This window comes from Podarcis erhardii, assembly GCF_964252035.2.
Source record: "Podarcis erhardii genome assembly, chromosome: 3".
Lineage (NCBI taxonomy): Eukaryota > Metazoa > Chordata > Lepidosauria > Squamata > Lacertidae > Podarcis > Podarcis erhardii.
The window spans coordinates 35,099,439-35,112,471 of NC_138507.1; the positions used below are offsets into that span (position 1 = coordinate 35,099,439).

At 40.0% G+C, this 13,033-nt stretch overlaps 1 protein-coding gene and 1 long non-coding RNA gene across 3 annotated transcripts in view; one reads left to right on the top strand and one right to left on the bottom strand.

Moving 5' to 3' along the window:
* The window catches only part of EYS (eyes shut homolog), a 499,923-nt gene that overhangs the window by 236,525 nt on the left and 250,365 nt on the right, over positions 1-13,033 (bottom strand). The gene's annotated exons all lie outside the window — the stretch shown is intronic.
* On the top strand, positions 10,259-12,746 carry LOC309339378. The gene is made up of 2 exons (XR_014155265.1): positions 10,259-11,853; positions 12,322-12,746. It is a non-coding gene; the product is annotated as an uncharacterized lncRNA (long non-coding RNA).

Genomic DNA, 13,033 nt, shown 5'->3' on the forward strand with positions numbered 1-13,033 from the left:
AGTTTTCGAGTATGTAAAAAGAAAGAAAGAAGTAATCTCCTTTAGTGTTTGTGGACAATTGTTTTGAAAACTTAAACCCTTGGAAAGATTTTACATGAGGTGAATATTTTGTGTGACTTTTCCAACATGAAATTTCATTGCTTTTATTGTTGGTATTATACTATACAAGTTTTTTTCACATACTTTATTTAAGTAATACTTACAACAGGCCTGTAAGGTAGTTCATTTTTATGATTGCAAATGGCTGCAGAAGCCGGATTTGCCTAAAACCACTTTCTGAGTTTATGACTGATATGAGATGTGAAGTAGAGGCTTTCTGGCTCACGCTTCATGACTATTTGAACAACGAATTTTTTATTTTGACATTTTAATTTCCCTGCACCCCATATCACAGGAGGACACGAAAGGTGCTTGATAAAAGCATATATGGATTGTAGTCACCCAAGTAGCACTGAGCAGAATTTCACAGTACATTAAATGTTCAAAAATCTGGCTGCTTCTACTTGAGTAGATTACAAATGGAAACAGAAGAGAAAATAGCACTTTGCTTAAAACCAGAGAACACAAAAACTACAAATACAGGAGTAGCCCTATAAGCCTGCCCTCCTCTTTTTAGCAGGAGAGTTTTTATCTTAGCTGGTTCACACATATTTTGTTTTTATTATTCAGTGGAGTTTTGGTTTTTTTTTAAAAAAACTATTATTAACTCTTACTCCCAGTTGTCATTAAGAAACTGGATAGAAACTGAATAAAAAGCTGACTTAACAAAATAAAGCCAGTTGGGGCATTTTGGAACTCCTACATGCAGAAATTCAAACTAAACACCCTACCCATTTTCAACACACCTACAGAAAATCTGATACTAAACACTGTGGAAGCCATGGAAACAGCCAGCTCCCAGGCTGATCTAAAAGCAACCTGGATTGGCTGCCACTGAAAGGTCTAATAAAATCACTGGAGTAAAAAACACACACAAAAAAACTTAACCATGAATTTATCTAATCATCTTTTAAAGACCATTAACTGGTGGTCATCAACATAGCTGGTAGCAGTGACTGCCACTGTCTGAAGAAGGCACAGCTTGGGGAGGGGAAACTTAGCCATGCAGGGCTCCTTGCATTTGGTGCCATACTTAGTTGCCATGCCTAAATGTCCTAGAGGTCAGGAGGCTATAGTCAAAGCAACATCACAGGTAGGCATCATTGGTAATGGGCGGAGACCCCCCCCCCCCAGCAAGGGATGCACCATAGGCCTCCGGAGTTTCCTGATCCCCTTCTTCCTTGCTACTACTGCCTGTTCTCCTGCCCTACTCAAGCAAGGAGAAGGAGCAGCATCTGCCCACCATACCCTCTCACACTGGGCGATGGTGTGGAGTGGGGCCAAAGGCAAAGAAGGGCTGAATTTGGTGTTAGCCACAGCAGCAAAGAGCCCACCAGAGACACCAGGCTCATGGGCCCTCTCCACCTGTGAAAAAGGGCCATAGATCCATGGCAGACCACCAGCCTTGCCTGCAGAATGTCTCACGTTAAATCCTTGGCATCTCCAGGTAGGAATGAGAAAAATCCCTACCCGAAAACCCTGGAGAGCTGCTGCCAGTGAGTTCAGACTCAGCTAAATGAACCAAGGGAAGGGGTGTTGCTGTGTTCCTAACCTGCAGATAGCACTATATACGGTGCTGGCATACTATGTTGGCATTCATGAGATCTACACTAAAAGTTAAACTCTCAAGCTCACTAGACTCCATCACAATGGTACTGTTTTTGTTCTTTCCTGGACTACAAAAATGAGGGAAGGGGGAAGAGATTGTGATGTTCGCAGCAGGCTAGAAATATGTGGCTGGTAATATGTGTCTTCTGCTTGGTGGGCCCACAGTGCATGTCAGATTATACTAAATTTTAGAGGGAAAAGGAGTATGATGCAAAATAGAATGGCTTCACAAAAGACTTTGTGTTTGTGTGTGCACTTTAAATTCGAATGACTGACATTAAATCAAATATTCCCTTTTACTAAGACCTTTAAGAAGTGAAAATAAAATGTAAACTACCAATGATTGGTTGCTGTTGTTGCTTAAATAACAACCTCACCTGTCTTGAGTTATATTGTACAACTCTCTATCGCACTCCTTCAGTGGAAGCCTGTGGATCTAAGCCTCAGCAGTAAAACCATGGTTGTGCACAAACAAATTTTGGTTCTACATAGAACCAGAGGCAAAGCACAGATCAGTTTCTGTTTACACAAAAGCAAGATTTTAGTGGTTCTGAAGAAGGTAAAATGCCACAAAATATTACAATGCTTCAGGCAAACAAAACAAAACAAAACAAAAAATCCTCAGTGACATCTCCAACTTATTTATGTTGGGCAGCATGAAGAATATCCTTATGGACATGTTTAGGGAGAGGCTTGTGCTGCAAGTGTTACCATGCTCCATTTGTTAAGTGTCTTTGGCTACCCTCTTCCCCCTTCAAATCTGTAGACGTTTCATCCTATGTTTTCAGTGATGGAAGAGAAAGGCCACCATGTTAATGAGATGACTTGAGCAATCACACAACACAAACAAGGGCAGGAAATAGTCTACATGTGCCAAGTCAGCAATCAGTCTTTAGTAAACAATTCATAATTTTTGCAGTCTCTTTGCAGATCATATGCAAATAGGGAGTGGGGCCTATGTGTACTAAACAAGTGCTTTTCTCTCGATCATTTTAACTAGCTTCTGAACCAGTTTGATTGAGTAGTAGTTGCAAACATGCTTATGAATATTATTATTTCAGAGCAGAAGAGGTCCTGGGAAAGGACAGGTTCATAATGGTACAACAGGTTCATCTGCACTTTAAACTGTTCATCAAAGTCCAGGGAAGTAAATAGCTCCCAGGATAAAGAAGTACTATAGAATGCCACAGAAATATTTGTTGCATTTGATATTATTAAGCAAAATATCTGAATAAAAAAATAAATATACAGAAATAAGACCAAAATAGATCTACAGCGATATATAACATCCACCCTCTTATCAGATCACAGAATTCTACTTTTAAATGTTTTAACACCTCTTTTCCTGAAGTGCATTATCAAGACTTTTTCAATTAGACCATAAAAGCATTTCTGATCACATTTACATATCATCTCTTTCTTTGTAATCCTAGTGTTACCAATGAATAGAATACCTGTGGCTGTGACCACATGCCATTATTGCTTTTTTATGGATACATGACTGAAAGCAGCAAAGGACTGCATTTGAATAAAATGTTGCTCTAGTCAGCATAATTATTACCACTAGGGAAACTGGACTCCGCCCCCCCAAAAAACCCCAATACCTTCTCCAGAGGGTTGGGAGACCCTACAGAACAGCTCACAGGGAAGGGAGAGGGGAGATTCTTCTGTCAGGAAAGCATAAATGCTTGCAATGAAGGAATAATATCCTTTGTGCTATGTTGAATACAACCCATATTTTCCTCAAACTTTCATAGTATTCCAGAGTGGCTTTAGGGCTCTCAGATGGTAAAGGAAATCTTATTCAGTTAATTGCATGCTGTGCAGTGCGGACCTCAGCACACTTACTATAGAGTAAGTAGGCTCTATTGAACTCAACAGGACTTACTCCTGCACAGTGAATCCATTAGCAGTATAACCCTATGCAAGTTTATGCAGAAGTAAACTCCTGGATGTGATTTCAGGTGAGTAAGCATAGGATAGCAGCCTACACTGAAAATATTTGCATTTGAGTGAAACAATTCTCCTATGTGTGAAATACCTCTTCTAATATGGTGCTTTTTCTAAGTATTATGCATTAAAAGAATTAGCCCTTAAAAATAAGACTGGAGGCACTTTTTGATTGATCAAAGACTGCCACACTGATTATTCTAACTGGTTGACTAGATCTGAAAGTCTCTTATCTGGGGTAAGTCCCATTTAAGTCAGTTGGGCTGCATCTGAGTAGACATGCACAGGATTGCACACTAAATGCTGCAGCATCAATATCCCCCCCCCACACCTTTTAGGCTAGTTGTAGCTGTAAAGGGAGCCACATAAAGATGAATGCAGCACTTGAGCAAAGAACCAGCTATTCCATCTCCAGATCGCAAAAATACTGTACAGATCTCTGTCTCTCTTTCTTTCTCACACACATACAAATAAATTTAAAGAGACACAAAATGCCAAAAAAGTACAAAGAAATCCACATTCTTTCTAACATTCTCAGATGGGCATTGAAAATACATATTTCACAGCTGCTCAAACAACCATTGGTGCAAAGTATGGTTTTTGTGGCTCCACTTTTCAGGAGTCCACACAAATCAATTTGGAACATGCCCCCTTTCCCCCTTTATTTACGGCTTATACTTGAATTCTTAGGTTGCTTTCCGCATAGCCTCTTGCTTTAGAACAGAATGTACTTATAGCCATGCTGGCTCAGCTAGCTGGAATAAAAGTACTGGAATGATCCTTAGTTGCTATGTTTCCAGACACAGTGCTATTTGGATATAATACTCCTCACCTTTGGTTCCATGCAAGAACCCAGAATTACAAGGAACCTATGTTTTATTCTGTCAGAGAAGTCTGTGCTGCATGACGTGCTGAGAGTTAAGGCTGTGTTTATCCTCACAAAGTTGAAATGTCCTCTAATGTGGCATGCTATGCCAACAATAAAGTGTGGTTAACACCCAGAACTACTTTCAGTGGAGCCCATAAGGGGCTCTTGGGCAAAGAAAAGCAACAGTTATGAATAAACCCTCTTTAGAACTTACTTTGTCATAACTGAGAGCAGCCCAAAGACTTTGGGAGATGGCAGAGTGCTAAGGCACTGAGGATGTTGTTATTACCTTGTGCCATTTCTTAAGAAAGAAAGAAAGAAAGAAAGAAAGAAAGAAAGAAAGAAAGAAAGAAAGAAAAGGTGCTCACTTTTAACATTTGAAAAAGGTGTTGGTACTGCATACCCTTGAGTACCCCCAGAAAAAAGCACTGCCTTGTGCAACACAGTGCCTTTCTACCCATGCAAATATCTGCCATGGAACAAACATGTCTTATTTGCCTTGCAAGAACCTCTGCATTTTAAAAACTCATGTGGAGCTCTATCCCTTTTCTCTTCGAGAAGAACAATAAGAGTCATGATTACACTCAATAGGCTTCAGTGCCATATATATGCTGATGAAGGCTCTGTTTACAACTTGCTGTTAGTAAGAAGAAGGAAAAAAAACAAACAAAGGAATGCTGAAACAATTTGATTTGGTCTTTTTAAAAAATAAAATAAATGCAAAGACAGCTTAGGCCATTTCTGACATGCCATCTGCCTGAGGGGCCCAGTGTCCGACTGAGCAGGACTCTGATTCAGTTGATGCACCAGTTGCCCCACTTGAGAATGAGCCCTCAGCACACATATAACACTTCTTCATTGTGCCAGCATGCAGATGTGGTTCTTGTTTTATTTATTTATATTTAAAAAATATTTCTATACCACAATTTCATTTTTTAAAAAATCAATGTGGTTCACAACCATTAAAATGCAATAAAACTAAAGCAAAAAAATTAAATAAAATAAAAAATCATTACCAGCTGACTATTACAGAAAAGCTTTATTCTTAATTGTCTGCTTAAGCATGGCAGCAAACACTTGAAAGTCAATACAGACGGTGCCTGCTGAATCTCTATTGGAGGAACATCCCCCCCATAACCCTGAAGGCTTGGTTTTATGTTGATGTCACATGAGCCTGATCAGTTCATGGAACAACTAGCCATGCTCCTACAGATGATCTCAGTGACTGAGCTGGGATATAAGGGTTCAGGCCGTCCCTAAGTTATCCTGGACCTAAGTTGTCTTGTAAATAAATGCAAGGACCTTGAATCTGGCTCAGTAGTAGATGGTCAACCAGTGCAACTGTTTTAACAGTGGTGTCCCATGTTGGCAGTTATGTGGCCCTATTAGAAGTTTTGCTGACACACTCTTCACCAGCTGGAGCTTCCAGACCAAGCCTAAGGGCAGCCTTGGGGTTACCAACACATGGACTACTGTGGTCTACCATCACTGCTGGAGTCTGAGGCTGATTCCCTTCCAGCTTCTTCTTCCAGCTCCACAACCATGCAGCAAAATGTGACTGTAGAATAGGCTGCACAGGCTGTTTAAATGAAGGGGACTGCACTGGAAGGGGGGTTGGTAAACTGTTTCCGTTAACTGGTTTTCTTTTTGAACATTCAGTTTGGATGTTGGTGAAGATGTAGATTTAAAATGCTGTATTTCTGTTGGATTTAATAGGATTAAATTAGACTTAAGTGAAATGGTTTGGCTTAATTGTGTTGTGGTACTGACTGATAGTGATGTAGATTAATTTATGTTGAAATAGCTGATAAACAGAGCCCCTCAACTACTAACTCTTATTTTTGGATTTCAAAAAGAAAAAGAGTCTGCATGAAACACTCAGAGAAAGTAAGCCACGGAAACTCTTTATCTCTGTTGTGTTCAAATGAAGATTACTGGAGGGGAAATAAAATCAAAATCCTAGTCCCTTCTTAAATATTGCATAGCAAGGATAACCAGAATGCTTTCGTGAGATATAAAAATGGACAAAGCAGCATGCAAAAAGAACCAAAACCTGAAATGATGCTTTACGTTTTTCTTTTTTCTTTTATAGCAACATAATATTTCTTTCACATCATGCTTTACCAAAATAGAAACAGATTGTCTCTAGGCTCACAAACGCAGAAGAAAATTCTGTCATCCATTACTGCTACATTCCTATAATATTTCTGAAAAATAATATTTTCACTATTATTGATTGAATGTGTTGTTTGCTTTTGTGCAGGAAAAATAATAATATATAGTCACACAAAGAAAAAGATACAATAAAGCAGCAAAAGAAATACATTTTTTTTAAAAAATAACAGATAAAACGAACAACTCAGCAAATACCAACTGTAATAATAATTTAAAAATCAAACTGATATTGGAAAAGCTTGAAGAAAGAGATAGATTTTCACTGGTTGGTGAAAGAAGACAAATGTTTCCCCTTAGCTGTTGATTCTGTGGAGTGGTTGCTATCAAAGAAAAAGTCCTGCTCCTTAGCCCTTAAGGATTTATTTTTTAAATGCATATTGCTGCACAATGAAGAGCTGAATTTAAGACTGGGAAAATGAGAAACTGAGGGTACTGAAACTGGCAGATCCCACCACCTATCAACTGAATCATTGATGAGAAGATCCTTCCATACTTTGCTGGGTGAAAGAAAAATAAATATATCAATAGATAAGAAATATTTAAGGCAGAGGAAGGTTTGGGGCTCTGCTGTTACATATGGTAATTGCAATATTTGCATAAGTGGATGCAAAACACCTTGAAATTATTTGGTTAGTTGAACAATATAGAAATTAAAGTGTCTAAGACAATTCTCTATCAACTTATTGTCTAATAGCTCCCATTCTAAGTATAGCTTCTAGCTTAATTCTTCAGCACAAGCATTTGAAAATAATCCATGATTAAGGAGGATACAATCCTAGGGGTACAAACATTTCCAAAAAGTAATCAAGACAATTTCAAATATATGTACACATATATTGCTGTATTGCCTACAATGAACTTCCCAGCAGTAATGAAGTTTTGCAACTACCGATTATAACTGGTGTTGGCAGCATTGATTTTTCTTTGTTGTTGTCTTTGACTGGTAAAAGGATTGTACATCCCTTCTTCCATGCGACAGAGGGACATGTGAATATTGGTAAGTTAAGTTTAATACAACCAAAGATCTGTCTCCTGTAACATCGCCACAGGTTTTTTTTTGCAAGCTTGCTATATTAGGTTCTGTTTGTACAATTGGGACTGTAAACACTACAAAATGTGGTGATTTCATCACTATCTACAAAGCTATCTACGTTTCGTTTCCTAGCAAAGTCATTTTGCAGTAGAACTTCATTTGTTTTTATCACCGCAGTGGATAGACTTCTGTAATCACCTGCAGTTAGTGCGTCTTCTGCTGGAGGGTGGGCCTTGGGAAGTCTCCAATGGTGCCAACTACTGATGGCATGTGTAAATTGAACTAGGCCAAAAAGTCAGAGTTCAGCACTACTCTTTAAGTGGGAAAAGCCAATGGGTTAGGTCAGAAAGAGCATACAGTGGTAGAACTTTCAAAATAGGACAGCTTTCTTGTACTCTCGAATGCTTGGGAGCAAAACCCTAATACACTGGTGGGGACCCTTTTTCAGTCCCAGTTCCATCAGGAGCAACTTCTAGGTCCCAATGCAAAAGTAGGCAGTGCAGTGGATGTGTGGACTAGGGAGAGCCATCTGAGAGTCAAATAGGGAAGTCCTGAGGACAGTATATGGCCCCTGACCCTGAGATTCACCATCCCTGCTTTAATGAGACTTGGTTCCTCTGAAACTGCATTACAGAGACAGAACAACTTCATCTTTTGTTAGAGAGGCAAGGAAATCTCAACTCAGTTCACCTCTCGCTAGTTAATAGTTATCTAACTGCTTTACCAGATTAGCTGGTCTGGTAATGGAGCCTTAGTGAAAGTGTCTATTCCACAGTGCTGAAATATGTTTTCATTCCCATACATTTAGTTCTTGAAAACAGGCAGGAACATTAAGCAAAACAATAGAAATGATAGCATCACCACTACTGCTATTGCTGCTACTATTATTATAAACAACGTGTTTTTATGAAATTTTTTCAGTCATCTCTTGGCAGGCAGCAAAAGCAGTCCAATAATCAATATAGCTATGTAGGACTAATAAATAAAATCTTTCCCATGCTGACCTAATGCTATTTATCTTTCCCCAATGTTTCTTAGTGGCACAGGCTTGCGCACACACAAAACTAGGAACATTCTTGCCAGGATTAACCCCTTTGCCTATATTATTGTTGTTGTCCTGTTCACAAGTTCTCTAATACACACACACACACACACAGACACACAGACACACAGACACACACAAACAAACCCAACCTTGCTGTAACATTTTCTTCCCTATTAATTTTGATGTGAGGGAAGTGTGTAATGGCCATTAATATCTAGCCTCCATATGGAACTTGGCAGTTCCAGTTGCCTAGCAACCACCAGCCGACTTTGTGTGAGAAACAGAAAGCTGCGGCAAGATTAGGAAGGGTTAGATGCTTTCACATTGCCAGGCTGGGCAGAAAGCTTAAAGGAATCTACACAGAAAACTGACCCGGAAAGCTGAGATACACTAACTTTCCCCGCATATCCTAATTCATTCACGTCACTGGAAGGCACTAAACTTCACATTATGCAGGATATCTTTGACTGATCTCCCAAAGTGTCATTTTCACTTAAAAGCTAGCACAGGTGTGCTGGTGGTGTGTTGCTGGGTAGGCGTGGGTATGCACAGGTTTTTGTGTGAATTGGATTAGAGCAGCACTACAGGGGGAAGGAAGGACAACCTTTTCTCCCTGCCATTTTCTGAATTTAAATTTCGCCCCCTCGGGGAGAAAAATGCAGGTGCCTGTATTTCCCCACAGTGGGCTACACAGCAGCTGAGGGGGATTTTGACAGCACATAGGACAGGGTTAAATCCCTTCCCCCCAGCACTGATGCTTCAATCCAATTTTGGGGCTTCCGAGGCGGCTGCTTAGTGAAAATACATTTGTTGGGAGATCAGAGATCTCGCACATAATATGTAGTTTGGCCTTAATATTGTACTGTCTGCAGCTCAGAGGGTGGCCCCAAACTCGATTTTAAAGCCTTATTGCTTTTTTATTTGCTATTTAGTTTTCTTGCAGCTCAGCATTACTCCTAGACCATTTAAATGTGCAAGCATTTCTAGAGGGTTGTTTGTACAAACTAAGCAATGGCTGTTTTCAACCTAAACTTCCCATGGTCAGGAATGTCAGCTTTAAATAGCCAAACAAAGACAAAAGACGCTTGTGCATTTTGTTGTCCTGCTATGCAAAATGCCACCTTATGCTTTGGGTTGGTATATATATATATATATATATATGCAGGTTTTGGTGTCCTCGGGTGTCTTCCCGTGTAAAAGTTGGGGTGTCTAGGCGACGTTTCGACGAGGTCTCACTCGTCATCTTCAGGCTGGTGCTTTCGGCTTCTTGTTACTGGAACAGAGCCCAAAAGCAAGAAGCCGAAAGCACCAGCCTGAAGATGACGAGTGAGACCTCGTCGAAACGTCGCCTAGACACCCCAACTTTTACACGGGAAGACACCCGAGGACACCAAAACCTGCATTCCTGTACCCGTGAAAATCTACGAAAGCATATATATATATATATATATATATATATATATATTGTTTCTAACTGCCGTGGAAAAGAGGAATAACCAATACATGAAGAAATGATGGGTTATCACTGAAATTCATGGAAAACCATACACAGAATTCTGTCTGAGTTTAATTGGAAATTTAAGGTGTCATCCAATAGTCCTTGGAAAAGCATCTTGAGGGACATAGTGCAGATGGGATCTCCATCTCTGACATCAGGGAAAAGGAAAGTGTGGCAATTCCACCTCTTTCTTCCCCTTCCTCTTCCTACTCCTCTCATAATTATCATGGTGATTGAGGCTGCAGTTCTATAATCACTTATCCTCTGACATCAGGGATGAAGCTCAGAGATCAAAATCCAGTGTTGGATATTAACCACCAGCCCTGTCACTTCTCGATCCTCTGAAACCTTAGCCCAACCAACATCAGGGTTCTGTCACTGACAGAGTCAAAGGGGTGACATGGATTACAGCTAGGGTGGGGATGCCAGTAGCTGGGTGGACACAACGTTGAACACATCATCTACTGGAAGGATAGGTCAGTTTCTCAAATGTTCACACCTGTGCTTTACTACAAATTCAACATGGCTACAATTTTCAAGTTAGATGAAAGCTGGTGGTGGGGGTAGGGAGCACGTTAAACAGCAATATTTCACAAGAAACTACAGAGTACCTTTAGATTGTGGGTAATGTAATGTGTACATGTAGGAGTGCGCTGAAGTCAGAGTAAACAGTAATTTGTACACATCCTTAGTTTAAGGTAGACTATTCACCAATGCCACCCAAGATGCAATATTGCAATATGCCTTTCAAGATACACACAAAATACAAATAAGCCAACTGGAATAGACTCCTACTTCAAATATAATTAGAACAATTTATCTTGAGGAATTCCATTAGTTGAATACACAAATCTAGTGACACAGAAGTGTGTCATTTGCTCTGTTGACTTTGCCAGAGCACTTGAACTAACTAGACCAAAGGAAGTACCATAAAGAAGTTAGATACACTTTTCTGCACCTAGGATTGAATATATATGTATAAAAGATAGAGTACAGACACCTGTGCTGACACGACATCACAAAAGATAACAGCATTATGCTGACACTGCAGAAAGAGATGTCAGTGCAGAGATGCAATATCAGTGTGCAAAGCAACTTCTAGGCAATTCTAGTTAAGGAGGTTTGTGTGCCATTTCCACAAATCTAATCCCTATAGAAGAAAAGGGCAGATGCAATACAGTGTCTACTCAAAAGTACATCTCACTGACTTCCAGGTCATATGCACAGAATTGCCGCCTTACAGTGCAAGCCTACGTATAGCACTTCAATGAGTTCAACAAACCCATTGAGTTCCATACATTTACTCCCAGGGAAGTGGGTATAGAATTGCAGCTTTAGTCTCTGCTGGTTTTTCAAAGTCCACACCAGTGCAGGCATTCCATGTTTGTGGCTGGCTCCCCATGGTAAGCATGTGGGCTTTGCAAAATAAAGCTACTTGCCTTTTTCTATAATATACACCACACCTAACTGTGTGCCATGTTTAAGATGTATTTAATTTTTTAAAGGAGAAAATAAAACATCAAATTTATCAAGAATGCAGCAGCTAGGTGGCTACTGTTTGGTACAAACCAAGACAGGTAATATTATAACTATTTCATGCCAGCTTCACTTGTTATATCTTTGTTTCGGGATTCAGTCCAAGGCATTTGTTTTACAGCACAGTCCAGTACATGCCTAAAGGGCACCCCCAAGGAATACTTAAGCCAAAGGCTGTGGGAGGTCATCAAAGAGGGCCCTTAACCCAATAATACCTTGGGTATAACCAATCAATATTTCCTCACATGCTCATGCCAACTTAAGCCACTCCAAGCCAATTAGAATTATCCTACAGTGTGATGCAGGCAAAAAAAGAGGTGTTCCAAAGGCCAATCAGTGGCTTCCCCAAAAAATTCCTACTCTGCCCCATAAACAATGACTAGCAAAGCCTACACTACATAGGGAGGGAAGGTGCTGCCAGAATAGAAGAGAAGCAGCAGCTGGAGGGCAGCCACCCATTCCCAGTTGGATACTAAAACCCATGTCTCTCATAACAGCTTCTGTTCCAGGATAAACTGCACAAGGCCTGACCCAGGAGGGGTGTGTGTGTGGCAAATTCAGCCCCACTCTAGAGTGGGAGCAGCATATTCCCAGCATCTGTTCTCTTTCAGCTTGCAGTGAAAGAAAAGAGCGTTGTCCAGTGATCACCAACTTGAAAATGAAGACTCTAAAGGGAATAAGATTGTGGCGTTTGATTCAAGAGAAAATTAGAGTTTATTTACAATCTGCACTTGAATGGATTTTCTTTAATGGATTTCCTCAGTGTAGTTTACAGGAGCAGGTCTCATAATGGCAAGGGTGCTGTTTAAACAAGCAATAAAATTTATTAACTTCTAGAAGCATCCAAATGCTCCTCCAAGGCCCAGAACGCTACAAAAGCATTACTCAGAACACAAATCAGAGAACATAAAATAAAGAGATTCACTGGTAGTTATTCCCATTTGTCCACCTGTCTGTTTATCTTTGTTCATTCTCTACAAGTTAATTTAACTGTTACAATATAGTGTTAAATCAAAATCGTGTCCTAAAAAAAACTCCACTGAGCATCAAAAGGCCACGCAGTACTTGAAGACATGTAGTAGAACTTTGTGGTATTATATCACCAGGAACAGAGACCTCCTGCTTTGCCTTGGCACACAGAAGAAAGGAGGAGACAGAATACTTTTCTTTTTTGGAATAATAAAGCCTCTCCTCCTACCAGAGGGGAGGAGTTGTGAGCGG